At 38.7% G+C, this 13,277-nt stretch overlaps 1 pseudogene; it reads right to left on the bottom strand.

Annotated features, from left to right (window-relative positions):
- Positions 1-10,113: 10,113 nt before the first annotated feature.
- On the bottom strand, positions 10,114-11,994 carry LOC148019461 (uncharacterized; annotated as a pseudogene).
- Positions 11,995-13,277: the final 1,283 nt, after the last annotated feature.

Genomic DNA, 13,277 nt, shown 5'->3' with positions numbered 1-13,277 from the left:
TACCATTATACATAGTGCCTAAAAATGCAGCTTTGATACGATAATGCGTAGGTACAGTCTGTAACTTCAATTCTTTTACTAATTTTGCTGAAATAAAATCATGAGTGCTACCATCATCATGCAAAATAATATTTTCCTTTCTATGCACCAAACATTTCATAGTCAATAAAGAATGCAGAGTAGGTATACCTGGTAAAGTATCCGAAGGTGTAATACTGTCATCCTCATCTTCAGTGAAATCAGGCATATCTTCATGTTCGTCTTCGTTCATTGCTCCAAGGTAGTTGATATGGGCAGGTGGCTTCTTTGAATGGCAATTTGCTGCTAAATGTCAAGGCTGGTGGCATTTATAGCATACTATTGGCTTGGCTTTGGTTACATTGTTTGCAATGGCGGAAAGTCTAGGGACATTAGGGTTTGGCTGTGGAATAGGCTTAGGGTTTTGATTGACATTGGATGGTAATGCAGGTGGTTTTGCCCAATTTTTACGGAAAGATGATGAAGAGAAACGACCTGGATTAAATCTTCTAAAGTTGGAATTGAATTGCTTAGATCCATAATTACCATTGGCTTGGAATTGCTGTGGACGTCTGTCTCTACCTCGTAGCTTATCTTCAGTGTCGTGAGCTAGTAAAATGGCGTCTTCAAGAGTAGCAGGCTTGAACATGTTAACTTCAGCGTAGTAATGCCCAAGGAGTCCAGACATATACTTGCGCTTGTGTGTCGCTTCAGGTACGTCTTCAAGCATGCGTAACTGGAGTAGTGCATTCAAAAAACGCTCTGTGTACTGAAGAATAGGCTCACGATCCCGTTGCTGAAGAAGATCCCATTGCTTCATGGCTTTCTCATGAAATTGTGGAGGAAGAAAATTCTGCATTAACTTTTTCTTGAAATTCTCCCAAGTAGTGGGACAATCTATACTCTTGCGTACTACAGTCCACTAAAGAGATGCTCTGTCCACTAAATGATTAGTGACACACTTGATTTTATCTTTTTCTGCATAGGTTTCCTTATGGAAATAGTCATCAAACTGACTAATGAATGCTAGAACAATTTTTCCTTCTCGTATGCCATTGAAAGTACGGAATTTGAAACTTCTTTTACTTATATTTAATTCCTTGCGGATGGTTTGAGCTTCAAGAGTTGCGTCAATGGTACGTCGAATAAGATCTTTAGCTTGAGGTTCTTCTTTGTCGGTAGACGCTCTTTGTAAATTTGCAAGTTGAACTTGCAATGCTTGCCTAACCCTTCGTTCTTATTCCAATTGCATCATGATTAAGTCCAACTTTTGCTCCATCGTAGGCTCAGGTAGGTCGCATTTTCAGCATACAAAGAAGGATAAAACACAGATTTTTCAAAGATTGTGAAAGTTATACCCAAAAACACATAAGCTTTGTATTCCCGAACTTGAGCTACGCTTATCCCGCTAACTTGATTTTGAGTGAGAAAGGTCTTTTGAGTTTTGCAGGATGACGGAACCACATATGGATGATCTTATTGTCTTGCAAATGGAATCCATCCTAAAGAGATGGACCAATCATCATTTGGATGAAGGCATCCAGAAAGGAGTGTTCCTCTCAGAGACCTACAACCAAAAGTTCACAAGTTCATGGAATTAAGAAGACTAGTCAATCTGCAAGATGCAGTGGAAGGTGCAAGATTGTATGACAAAGTTGAAGCAAGGTTGTCAATGACTCCAGGAAGAGGAGTCTTACCTCCTCCCATGCCAAGAATGGTATACCCCCCGAACGTAGTCCCAGGGACGGTTCCCTACCCCTATCCCTAGATGCAAACAGTGCCGAAGTACAATGCACCTAATCCACAATGGCCGCAAACAACAATGCCTCAAATGATGGTTCAACCTTCAGCAAACTTGCGTATGGGTAGAGTACCTTTCAATGAACAACTTTGCAGTTCGGAGTTTCTGCACAGGAACAGCCTTTTTAGGAGTTTTGAGCACAAGTCAGTTCTGACTCCAGTTGACTTGTCTGACTTGCAGAGTAGCAGATTAATGTGACTTGCAGAGTTGCAGACTTGCAGAACTTAGTCGATTTATGGAACTTGCAGTACTTGACCTGCTTTATCGGACTTGCAGAACTTCAACTTAATGGACTTGCTGAACTTGCACTTTGCAGACTTGCTGTACTTGGAAGATTTAGGAAATTAGTTGGCTTAGTAGCTTTAATGACTAAAGTTTATGATTTTTTTGGATTTAGGACGCTGATATGTTGATGCCGAGTTTGGCGCTGCCAGACACATCCTCTTACTGCCGATTGACGAATTGTTGATTGAAGCTTCTTTAAGCTTCTAATTAAGCTTATTAACTTATAAACTTAAGCTTAGTGAGAGATATGAGAGTTACTCTTTTCTCTGTACAAAACGACTTGATGAGGGAGAGTTGGGAGTGGTCCTCCGCCTCTGTAGCCCGGTCCTTCGCTATCCAATGATGGAAACAGGGGTTCTTAATCGCCAGAAGTCTGCCTGTATCGACGGTTCGCGACGAGATTGACCGTAAAGCCCAATCGTTCCAGGAGCTCCGCCTTCGCACGAGATGGGTAGCGATTGGAAGCTCTTGATCTCAGCTTCGCTCTGATACCACTGGTGCGCAGATCGGACGCTGTATGCTCGCGTAGTGAATGCCAGAAGGTCCCCAAGAATAATGAACTCTATTGTTTGCACAAATTACAAGGTAAAAAGCATGAACGACAAGAGCAAGAGACCAATTGGGTACAATCTCTCCCCATGCATATTTCATCTTCATGCTCAAATAATACTGCCTCTCCCTTCAGGCCATTAATCTTAAGTATAGATATCAATTTATCTTTTAATTCATTGATCAAACAAAGCCAAACAGTGCTCTAAAATTTGTAGCAAGCACAAACATTTCCATTGATTGTTTTTGTTGGAAAACTGCTAAGGAATGAATCTTTCCTTTCGAATGCGTCCAGCACTCGATCTAGGATGACTTGCAACTTGGCAAGTTCCCCTATTTCCTGGGTTAGGGCGTACCCTATTAATCCGACTTGGTCTTAAGTTCATCGGTTATTTCAGTTTATTGGCTGGTCTATTGCTTCCAAGCAATCTTCTTTACTCAAGAAAGATACTAAATTAGGATGATTATTCATCCTCTTGTAAGATAACTTGTGTAAGGACTTGCCAACCTCGTTGCGAGAATTTGGTCATTCCCTTGTGATCCAATCACAAGATCATATGACTCCACACTTGCTGCGTACGTGTCGCATCGAACTATGAGACTTATTCTACTCATTGAACGGAGTCACGAAACAGTCTGTTCCTGATTACGTTAGGTTGACGTCGTCAGTCCTAGAGTTCCAAGTTCCATCTCGTAAGATTCTTAGGGACAAACCCTAGTTCACTTTTCAATTACATTTCACTGTCCCTACATTTCGGTAAAAGTGGGCAAGTATTTAGGGTATAGGAGTTTCAGTTTTAGCAATACGTAACGATTAGGTTACGTATTAATTCTTAGTGAATTTCCTTGGAATTTAACTCATTCTAAACGAGTACTCTGGGGTTTAGGTGTTTAGATTTGTGCCAATTTGTTTATCTCTTGGAGATAGTTATGTTGACATTTCATAAACACATGACTCGTCTACGCGTAAATTGATTTTTTAACCTTAACTTATCGATTAAGGTTAGGCATAGGTTAGCTTAATTCCAACTAATCTTCCTATAACCTTGCGAACAAAATTCATGCTAAACAAGCAACATTTTTCTTGATAATTTATGTAGTTGACAAACGATAATTTCCTAGAGTTATGCATTGTAAGAATCATTTCATGCCTTGCACTTTCTATGATGATTCCTTGTGAAGAGGATATGGGTCAATAGTGTGATATGCAGTTTATACTTTCAGGCTTAAACGAGGTATACTATTTTAATAGGCATTAATCTAATTTTAATTCATTTCAATGCATAAACCTATTTGCTAGAAATGCATTTATGCTTCCTTTATTTTTGCTTGTTTTATTGAAAGTATTAATGACTAAGTTCCTTCGTTGTGAGCATTTAGGACAAAAATATATCCTATTTCCAACAATTAACCTTGCATGATTGAATTACAACAATACCAAATAAAAATTAAGAAGGAAAACCTGGGCTTGGGGTGAGATATCCACGTGGATGTTGGGAGATGACCCTCCCGCGGCTGTGCCTTGGACTTTCTTAGGAGGTATCACAATTGTAGTCTTTTCGTCGCGGAAGCATCTTTACAACTTCCTTTTTGAAATTCAACCGTGGCTCCCTTTTTGCAATAACTTGCACTGCCCATCGAAAGCAGTTTTAGAAGGCCTCCTCCTTAAAGTAGGGATTTCAAAAAAGGGGGTGTTTCAAAATCTTTTGCGGATAAGACCCATTAAAGCTATGGGAGGGGCTTAATGGCCTTGTAAAGACTTGCACAAACGGGGAATAAAAAGGTGTGGAATCCCTTACGAGAGCTTTTGAGTGGAAAAGGGAGGTGTCAAAAGACCCTCAACACTCTCTTTTCTTTTACGTGTGGGGGAAAAACAAAGCTGCAAGGGGTATTTTGCATAGGGAAAGAAAAGGGCTAAGGGGTCCCTTAGGGGGGATTTGAGATACGGGGGGGGGGGGGCGGGGGATAATAAGACCTTTCAAGGTCAACTTTTATTGGGGGGAAAAAGGGGCCTTGTGAAGTCTAGGGGGGAATTTTAGGGGGGTACTTTCAAAGCCCACGGGAAGGGGGCTTAAAAGGCCACCCTTGGAATCTTCCAAGGCTTTGAGAGGCCTCACGACGGCCACGTGGGGAGGTTCAGATCAGACGTGGGGGGGGGATACAGTCGTCCGATGGCGACGAGGGTAAATGCAAGGCGGCTCCTCTCCGGCATTGGCGACGATAGGCAGCTTGGCAGCTCTCTTCCTTACGAGTTGAGTAGAGAGACTCACTCTCTCTCCCTCTCTGCAATGTGACAGTGCACGGTGTCTTTTTTTTTCTGATCTTTGCCCCCCTTTCAGCTTGCATCCCCTCAAATATATAGGGGAGGGGATAAGATTCTCCCCCGCTTGCGTGTCAGCGGGCATGCCACAATGCCTTGGCAAGCTCCAGCAAGGAGCTTTCCTACTTACTAATCCCCTCTTCCTCCAGCCGATTGTCGGCTGGAGGAGAGGGGAAATAAAAAAATTTACTTTTATATATTTTAAAAAATTATCCCTATGTCCTATTCACGCGTGAAAGGAGGAAAATAGAATTAGATCGTTACATCAATGTCTCCTTTGATCCCAAGCTTCCATATATCTTCTTTGGGAAAATATTGATCACCCTTGATTTGAACGATTCAAGTTCATGTGGTCGCAAATTGAGTTGAGTGACCAGTTTATCATTTGATGGCCATGTTTCCATTTCTTAATACATGTTTCTATGTAAACTTGAATGTTGCTTTGAGGTCCGTTTCTTGTATCTCCAAAGAAGAGGCAAGATTTAGATCCAAGTCGAATCATATTTGATAAGGTGCCACAGTTTTCTCCTTGGAGGATCAAGTTGAAGGTGTCTTGTACTATGATTCTAGCCGCTCTAAATGTTGTTTACCTATTCAAAGATATGGGGGACAATAGGATTCTTACCACCAGGTATAGTAATAGTAGAGGGAAGTTCCATTTTTGTAAATCACCTTGAAATGTGACTTTGAGTAGGTGTTGATGCAAAAGACAAACGTAGTATGCTTTTGGGTATAGAAAAGGTCTTATGATCCATTTATTGGCTATATAATTGGCTATGTTTGTGATGTTATAAACATACAATGAGTCCAGAGACCTATGGGGAGAGAGAGAAACTAAGAGCAAGAAGTACATACAAGAATAAGCGACCTTTCGCACGGGGTCTCATTTAACATTAACTTGGTGTTGTTGTGACCCGTAGTGTCCGCATACGAAATCTCCTATCTGTTTCTCGGCTCCCTTGATTTTTGTGCGCTTGTGTGTGTTTATTTCTTGTCTATGTGATTGTGTTTTCCAATGTGTGTATGATGTTTTATCCTAAATTTTTTGTAACCGAATATTTTTCGTGATATCCTTATATGTGTGAACGTGTGTGTATGAAAAAGATGTGACCGAGAAACTTGCAACTGTTATTTTCTGTGTCCAAGATTTAGACGTGATGTCTGTGAGTGTATGTAGAAAAGCCGTAGAGATAATTCATGATGTTAGAACCTGAAACTAAGGAATTGTTTTAAACTTGAAGAGATAGAAGCCAATGCTTGTGAATGAGCTCTTAAGGTCAATGATAGTAAAAGCTTCTAAGAAGCCCTATCACAGCATAATTAAGACATTTGCACCAAGGCTTTCGACATTGTTTCCATCTCTTTTGAAATAGAGCCTATAGTTTTGAACTTCGTCAAATTGGGCAAAGTTTGTAAAACTAAACCATGATTGACTTGTTACAAGCAGTTTCATTCAATTGTGATCCTCATTTGCATATGGAAATCATCGCTCTTACCTGCAAAAAAGTATAAAGCGGCACAAGTTGACTGGCTCCTTTTGCATGGTGTGAATGTGTGGTTGTAGTTCAATAATGGTGCATTTTGCAAACTAACTCGCGTGTGCGTGAAAGGCCTCTAAGGATAAGTACTCATTGTCTTTGGAGTAACACAGGATAGCATAGTATAGTTGATAGATATGGAGACCTTTGTGGGAGAGAGAGAGAGTAAGAGAAGAAAGCTCAGAGAGGAGCTCTTGAAAATGAGCATATGCTAAAAATAACCTGTGCAAACCCTAATTGAACCCACTCTTCTTTGTCATGTGTGTGAGAGGCTATTTTTGGCAAGCATTAGAGAAATTTTGAGGTCAAAAGGAGGGCGTTGGAAGATTTCCAAAAACTCTTCAAATTATTTGAAAAATACTTGAAAAACTCATTTTCTCACTATTCACGGACATGTGAAGGATTTTGGAGGATTTAGGAGGGAGAGATTTGAAAGGGAAAGTGAATTTTTCTTGGTGCTCTTGCGTCTTAGTTTTCTTAGGCTTCCTTTCTCTTCTTATTCTTCAGCTTTCTAAAGCCTTCCTCATCTCTATAAAGCTGCCTTCTTCTTCTTCTCCTCCTCTGTAAAGCTTACTAATGGCTTCACACATTCATGTAACTTCTCGATGTTGTGCAGTGTAAAATATCTCCATGTCCTCGCACTTTTGTATTTTTTATCTTGGTTCTCATTACTCTTGATAAAGAGGAGACATGGACAGATGTTCTCATCTCCAAAGAATCTTGGGTCACATTGACATTCATTATGTCGTTTTGGTATGGACAGGCAAATTACATCAATGGAGTTTTTGTGTTGATGGACCAGGAGGTTGCTAGCTTGAAGGACAACAACATTATAGATATTGAGGTGCTAGATGAGGCATCCTCTCTTATAACTATTGATATGATATAAGAGAGGAAAGCAGTTTAAATCAACTTTGGAAGGATATACATGATGAATCATTACGAGCTCTACTCGAGCAATAGTTCTTTCTACACAATGGAAAGCATATAAGGAAAGGGAGGGAGTTGCAATTTAAGTGCAAGGACCTGTGAGGCAGTATTCACATCTGAGAATAGTGATTCTAGCCTTTGAAGTTGTTGAATAAATTTGTATCACACATTTTGTCAACCAATAGATATTCCTCTCTCTAACTAAATTTTCCTATGTTCACCTTCATTATACTTTTTCTTGGTGTGGCAAGTTTTGATCAGTCAAGTGGTGTTTTCTTTATTGAGTCTTCATTTTGAAATAGACTACGTTAGTGCAACCAATTTGGTACTTCACGACATGACTTGTCGAATAACACTAGAGATAATTCATATTTTCATATGTCATGGGTGACGATTGTAATGTTAAGTGAGCACAATAGTTTTTCTAAAAACTTTGTAGTTGACTCAGTGTAGCAGTTCTCAATGATACTCATCAAAACTAACATTTGATTAGATGGTTCTCACCAGTTCAAGGTGAGCCACACAACACACCATTCAAGGGATTGAAGTCGACTCAACAACATTCATTAATATTTGTACTCATGTAGGGACAAAGAATAAGGGTTTAGTAAGTCAATCGAAAATGTCATACAAAGTCAATCGCACACCCTTGAAAGTGGTATAAGCATTAGAGATATGGTGTTAGAATGCTCTCAAGAAAGTGATCATCCTCATTGCCATCACACTTGGGTGCCATAATAAGAGTGCTCCGTGGATTATGCATTTCTTCCGTGGATTGTACATTTCTTTCTCTAGTGTTTCATCTATTAACTATGTGTTGTCCATATCAAAAGATACATCTAGATCCTCATAGCACATGTCTCAATCTTAAATAAACTCGAACAGACTTCCTAGGTTAATTCTTATTGTGTGGGCTGCAAGACCAAGTATAGGGCCCAAAGTCCAATTTGGTATGGATGAACATAGAGCTACTCTAAAGCAATGGAGCACAAAGTCAAGGAAATGTTGAAGTCTTGGCTGCAACATAATGTAGTGACCCATAATAAGTCATGTTTGAGCACATGTATATTGAAAAGGTGTTGGTTATCCCCTAAGAGAAGCCCATTGGTATCTAATATAATCAAATTGTGTACCCAAAACAATAAATCATTTCTTCTTTAGAGCCAAGAAATTAATAAAAGCTTACAATATTCACTTAGGCAAGCTTAGACATAAATGGACTTTGACATACAAAGTTTGTTACAATAGGGGGAATCTATAGAGGCTATCCAAGTAAGGGATATGGTGTGCCTCAAAGAAGTTTTCAATAGGATTTTCATCATATGCTATGTGTGTGTATTTGTCATTACTGATGCTAGGAGGCATATTCATGGTGGATTCAAACACCAAGAAACGGTCCTATGATGCTACATGCGTTGAAATAGAAGGAGATAGAGAAGCAAAAAGTAACTTTGTTCTCTTTTTCAAGCCATGAAACCACGTTCCGGCCTGCATTTTGTATTGATGCACAAAGTGGCTTCAACTATCAAGCACACAAAGCTTTTACAACCCCTTATCTTATTGCCTTTGAGGGCAATGTTGAAGCTTGCAAAAAAGCAAGAGGCCCTAATGCATGCCACAATAGATGAAGGTTCAAAAGGACATGTGGCTTTGATCATGATCATTGTGTATGGATCCTTTCTCACAAATTTTGTTTATGCCATCAACTATGTGTGCATATGGCACGATGGTGTTTGTGTGCTACACAAACATACATCCTTCCACTCTCATGCTAAAGTCTCTATTTTGATGGAAGGGGCACTGTTTTGGTCATAATGGTGGACCCTAACATCAAAATGCATGCACCCACATACATACATACATACATACATATATACATACATATATATATATATATATATAGAGAGAGAGAGAGATGTATACACATATATATAAATTTACACATGTATATGTGTGTGTGTGTGTGTGTGTGTAATATGGGGAAGGGGGGATATATTTTTTGTTATTGTGATATATAAATCACATTGAAGGAGAGCAAGATATATATTTTGTTATTGTGACTGATGCTCCTAGAGTTTTATAGCTGTATATATATAATGCGAGTTGGGAGAATGTATATTGTCACATCTCCTGGTGTGTGTGTGTGTGTGTGTGCATGCGCGTGTGAGGTCTAGGCATATTTCACGGTGGATTTCGTGAGGTTTTACAGTGGATTCCGTAAAACTATTTATTTGTCGAGGCTCATATACAAGGTGGATTCCTTATTAGAGAAGTTCATGGGGACGCTTGTCCTTTTCGGATATAATTTTAATTTAATTTGCACGTGGGTGATTTCGTAAAATTCATATTAAATTAATGGGACGTTTACGAAATAGAGTGCACTCAAATTATATTAAGGTTAGAACAGTGTTCCAACCTATTTTATTATTTTGTAGCTGAAGATTGCTAGGTATTCACTTTTTTTGGGTTTATTTATTTTCTAACAAAAGTGAATACTTAGTAGTCTTTAGCTATTTTCTATTTTCTAACAAAAGCGAATACCTAGCAGTCTTCAGCTATTATCTATTTTCTAACAAAAGTGAATACCTAGCAGTATTTAGCTACAAAATAATAAAATAGATTGGAACACAGTCCTAACCTTACGAGTGCAATCTAATCTCGTAAACATCCCTTTAATTTAATATGAATTTTGTGGAATCACCCGTTGCATTCATTTGGAAGGGCTAGTAGCCCATGAACCTTGAGAGAACCTTTATTGCAAAAAGAGGCAACTCAGGGTCTTCAGAGTATTGGGCATGCAAGGCATAAAATATATCACTGTCAAGCTTGGGTAAATAGTGAATAAGGGCATGGCCCTCCTTTCTAATTGAGCCTTTAACAACCTTTCCCCTTGACACTTTAACTTCACCCAAAAATTCATCTTCATCAAGTATCTCAATCTGCAAGTATACAAAGAGGACATGGAAATAAGATAAAAGGCTACAAGAATACAAAATACATAGAAGATGTGAGAATGCAATAGGCACAAGGTATTAATGAAACCATTTGACAAAGCATGGAGATTTACCTTTGTAAAACATCATCTTAAAGCACAACTCCCTTCTCCAAATTAATGGATCCATCCCTTTTATTAGCTTCATTGACGTCAAAGATTATTACCCTTTCAAAATTTTATATTCCAAGTTCCACCAACCTAGCTTCAAAATCTTTATCTTTGAGGAAAGACTTCTTCTTTTGACCTCTCTTGATACATAAAGCAAGAGCTCCAAGGGCCTCAAGAAATTCCTCATGTTATGGAAATTGCTGAAATTCACTATGAAAATAAGATGATCTTTATTCACGTGGATTTTGTTTATTTGCCACACGATTCATGATTTGTTACACGTGTGTGCACCATGTGACATTGGTTGCATTATGCCTGGTAGATAGATGGAAGGATACTAATGTATTTTATGCTGTAATGAAGTAGATTATTAAATGGAGTGATGCAAAATACATATTTTAAGGAAGCGTGCTTTAATGCATGGAAGATTAAAGCGCTTCATAGCGTTTGAAGTATTTTTTAAGGGTGCTCACTAGTGCAATGATTTTGCATGCACACATGTGCAATAGATTTATTTGGAATATGCTTGTTATAAAAATCCTGGAAGGGCTAAAATATTATTTTCTATGTAAGAATATTAGAATAAAATATATTTAGATATATCTAAGAAAAAGCAAGTTGTGCAAGACAAGAAAAAGCAATAAAACGCAAAAAGCCCAAAAGATATCTTCAATATATTTTAAGTACCAAAGCTAATAAAAAATCTATAAACACATGCATTGGGAAGGAGCTCAGCAATGCACAAGGGGAGATTGTACCCAATGAATTTGTCTTGTGTATAGTTTCTTGTCTCTTGCAATTTGTTATTTTCAATTTGTTGGTTAATCATTGTATCTTGTATAGTGAAGGGCTTCAACACTCATTGGTTGCTTGTAAATCAAGAGCAAGAAACTCTTTTTTGGGTTCTGCGTCTATGTCACTAAAATCCTTTCCACCCTCACAAGCTTCTGCAAGGATGGCCAAACAGTAATCCTCTCTTATATTATGAAATACTTGGATGTGCTAAAGAGGTATGAAATCCTTGCCATTGAGATAATTGTAGGGGAGGTTGGGGAGAGTAAGGGAGGTCTCTATGATAGGGAGTTCCTCAATGGGCTCATTGATAATTGTGGTTGCTTTGAAAAGAGCAACATCTAGATTGACACTCTCTTTTCTTTCTTGACTCCCATAAAGGGTTTATGATTCACTAGATTGAGTGTCAATTTGGAGGTTCAGAAGAAAGATGAAAGCTATAGACTTGAGTAACAATGAGCAATCTCCTTTGGGATGCTTTGGACACAAAAAACTCTCTGGGCATAGAGTTGCTCTATTTTTGAATTTTTTGAACCTCTTTGTAACCTTTCCCTTGTCAATTGAAATTTAGGTCTTTTTTTGGCCCGCATGAAGCATATACAGCTTTCGGACCTCCCCTGACTTACTCTATTACGTCGTTCAGAAAAGCGTCTTGCATGAAGCGTATAAGCCAAGTGTGGTAATTGAGGACATGACACACTTGTATTCCACAAGGAAAACCACCGAACTGCAAGAAGAGAAAAAGAAGATGAAAGAGCAAGAGGAGGAGAGGGAGAAGGAAACAAAGGATTTAATTTTGCCTAACCAAATAGAGATCTTGAAGGCCTCCAAATCCTAAAGCTTCCAGAAGGTCACTGGAAAAATAATTGTAGATGTTTCAGCTCCATGGGAGATTGAGAATTGCTTGTACATATTGCCAGATGACACAAAGATGCTTGTAGATTTCAAGCTTCAAATATCTAACACTGTCCTGTTTTGTGGTTTGAAGTAAGTGTTCACCATGTTTGGCTTTGTTTCATGTCTTTTGTTCCTTTTTTCCACTTATGCTTTGAATCTCTACTTATGCTTGTTTGATTGAATCAATCCATCCAGATGTTTGGTAAGCAAACTCCTAAAGGATATTTTCAGGCAGCTATATATCCTTGATCCCCTTGTTACACAGTGTCTCTTCAACAAACAGGGGAGAATACAACTTAAGGGGATTTACAATGTTGCATTGCAACATTGTCATTTATCCATATATTGAGAAGTAGGGAATCTATCTTACTTCCACAGTGTTGTTTCCTTGTCCTTTTTGTTTCCTTACTTGTATCCATGTTGCCTTTTGAAGTGAACACTGGAGTCTCATAATCTTCAACCTACTGGAGGAATATGTGATGTTTATGAACTCCATTCCAAGTATTTATGGAAGTCGAGATTGTAAGTAGCCTGGTTTAAATGGACCATTTATTTGAATCGTTTTAGGTTTGTTTTAGTCTAAAGGACACTTGTTTTCTTTTTTAGGGCTGCTAAGTTGATTTTTTCATTCTTGGACATAGAATATTCTGAATTCCAACTCCAAAATGAAAACCATTGTTTCAAGTATGTCAACCAAGAAGTTCCCTTGCAAGCAGACCCAAATTCCTGTGGATGGAGGGCGATGTCAAATGCTTGGAGATTTATTGAGTCCAAGTTTAGAATGACCACACTTATTGTAAGCATTCTCACATGAGTTATAATTTTGATATGGCTTTTTATAAAGCCTTAGCCTTTTGCTCACATGTACGTTTCCTCTTGTTTTGGCAATTGCAAGAGTACCTCGAGTCATGGCTTTTATGGGTCAGAGAGAAGGCCATCTCTTTGATTTTGGAGAAGGCCATCAACCAAAATGATCTTGACTCTCTCCTCTACCACCAAAGAAACCCCAAGGAAAGAGGAAGGGCATGCCTTTTCACTCTCCTC

The sequence above is a fragment of the Lygodium microphyllum genome, chromosome 20 (assembly GCF_053477565.2).
Source record: "Lygodium microphyllum isolate KBCC chromosome 20, Lygodium_microphyllum_v1.1.10, whole genome shotgun sequence".
NCBI classification, from domain to species: domain Eukaryota; kingdom Viridiplantae; phylum Streptophyta; class Polypodiopsida; order Schizaeales; family Lygodiaceae; genus Lygodium; species Lygodium microphyllum.
This window is presented reverse-complemented; position numbering and strand designations above follow the sequence as displayed.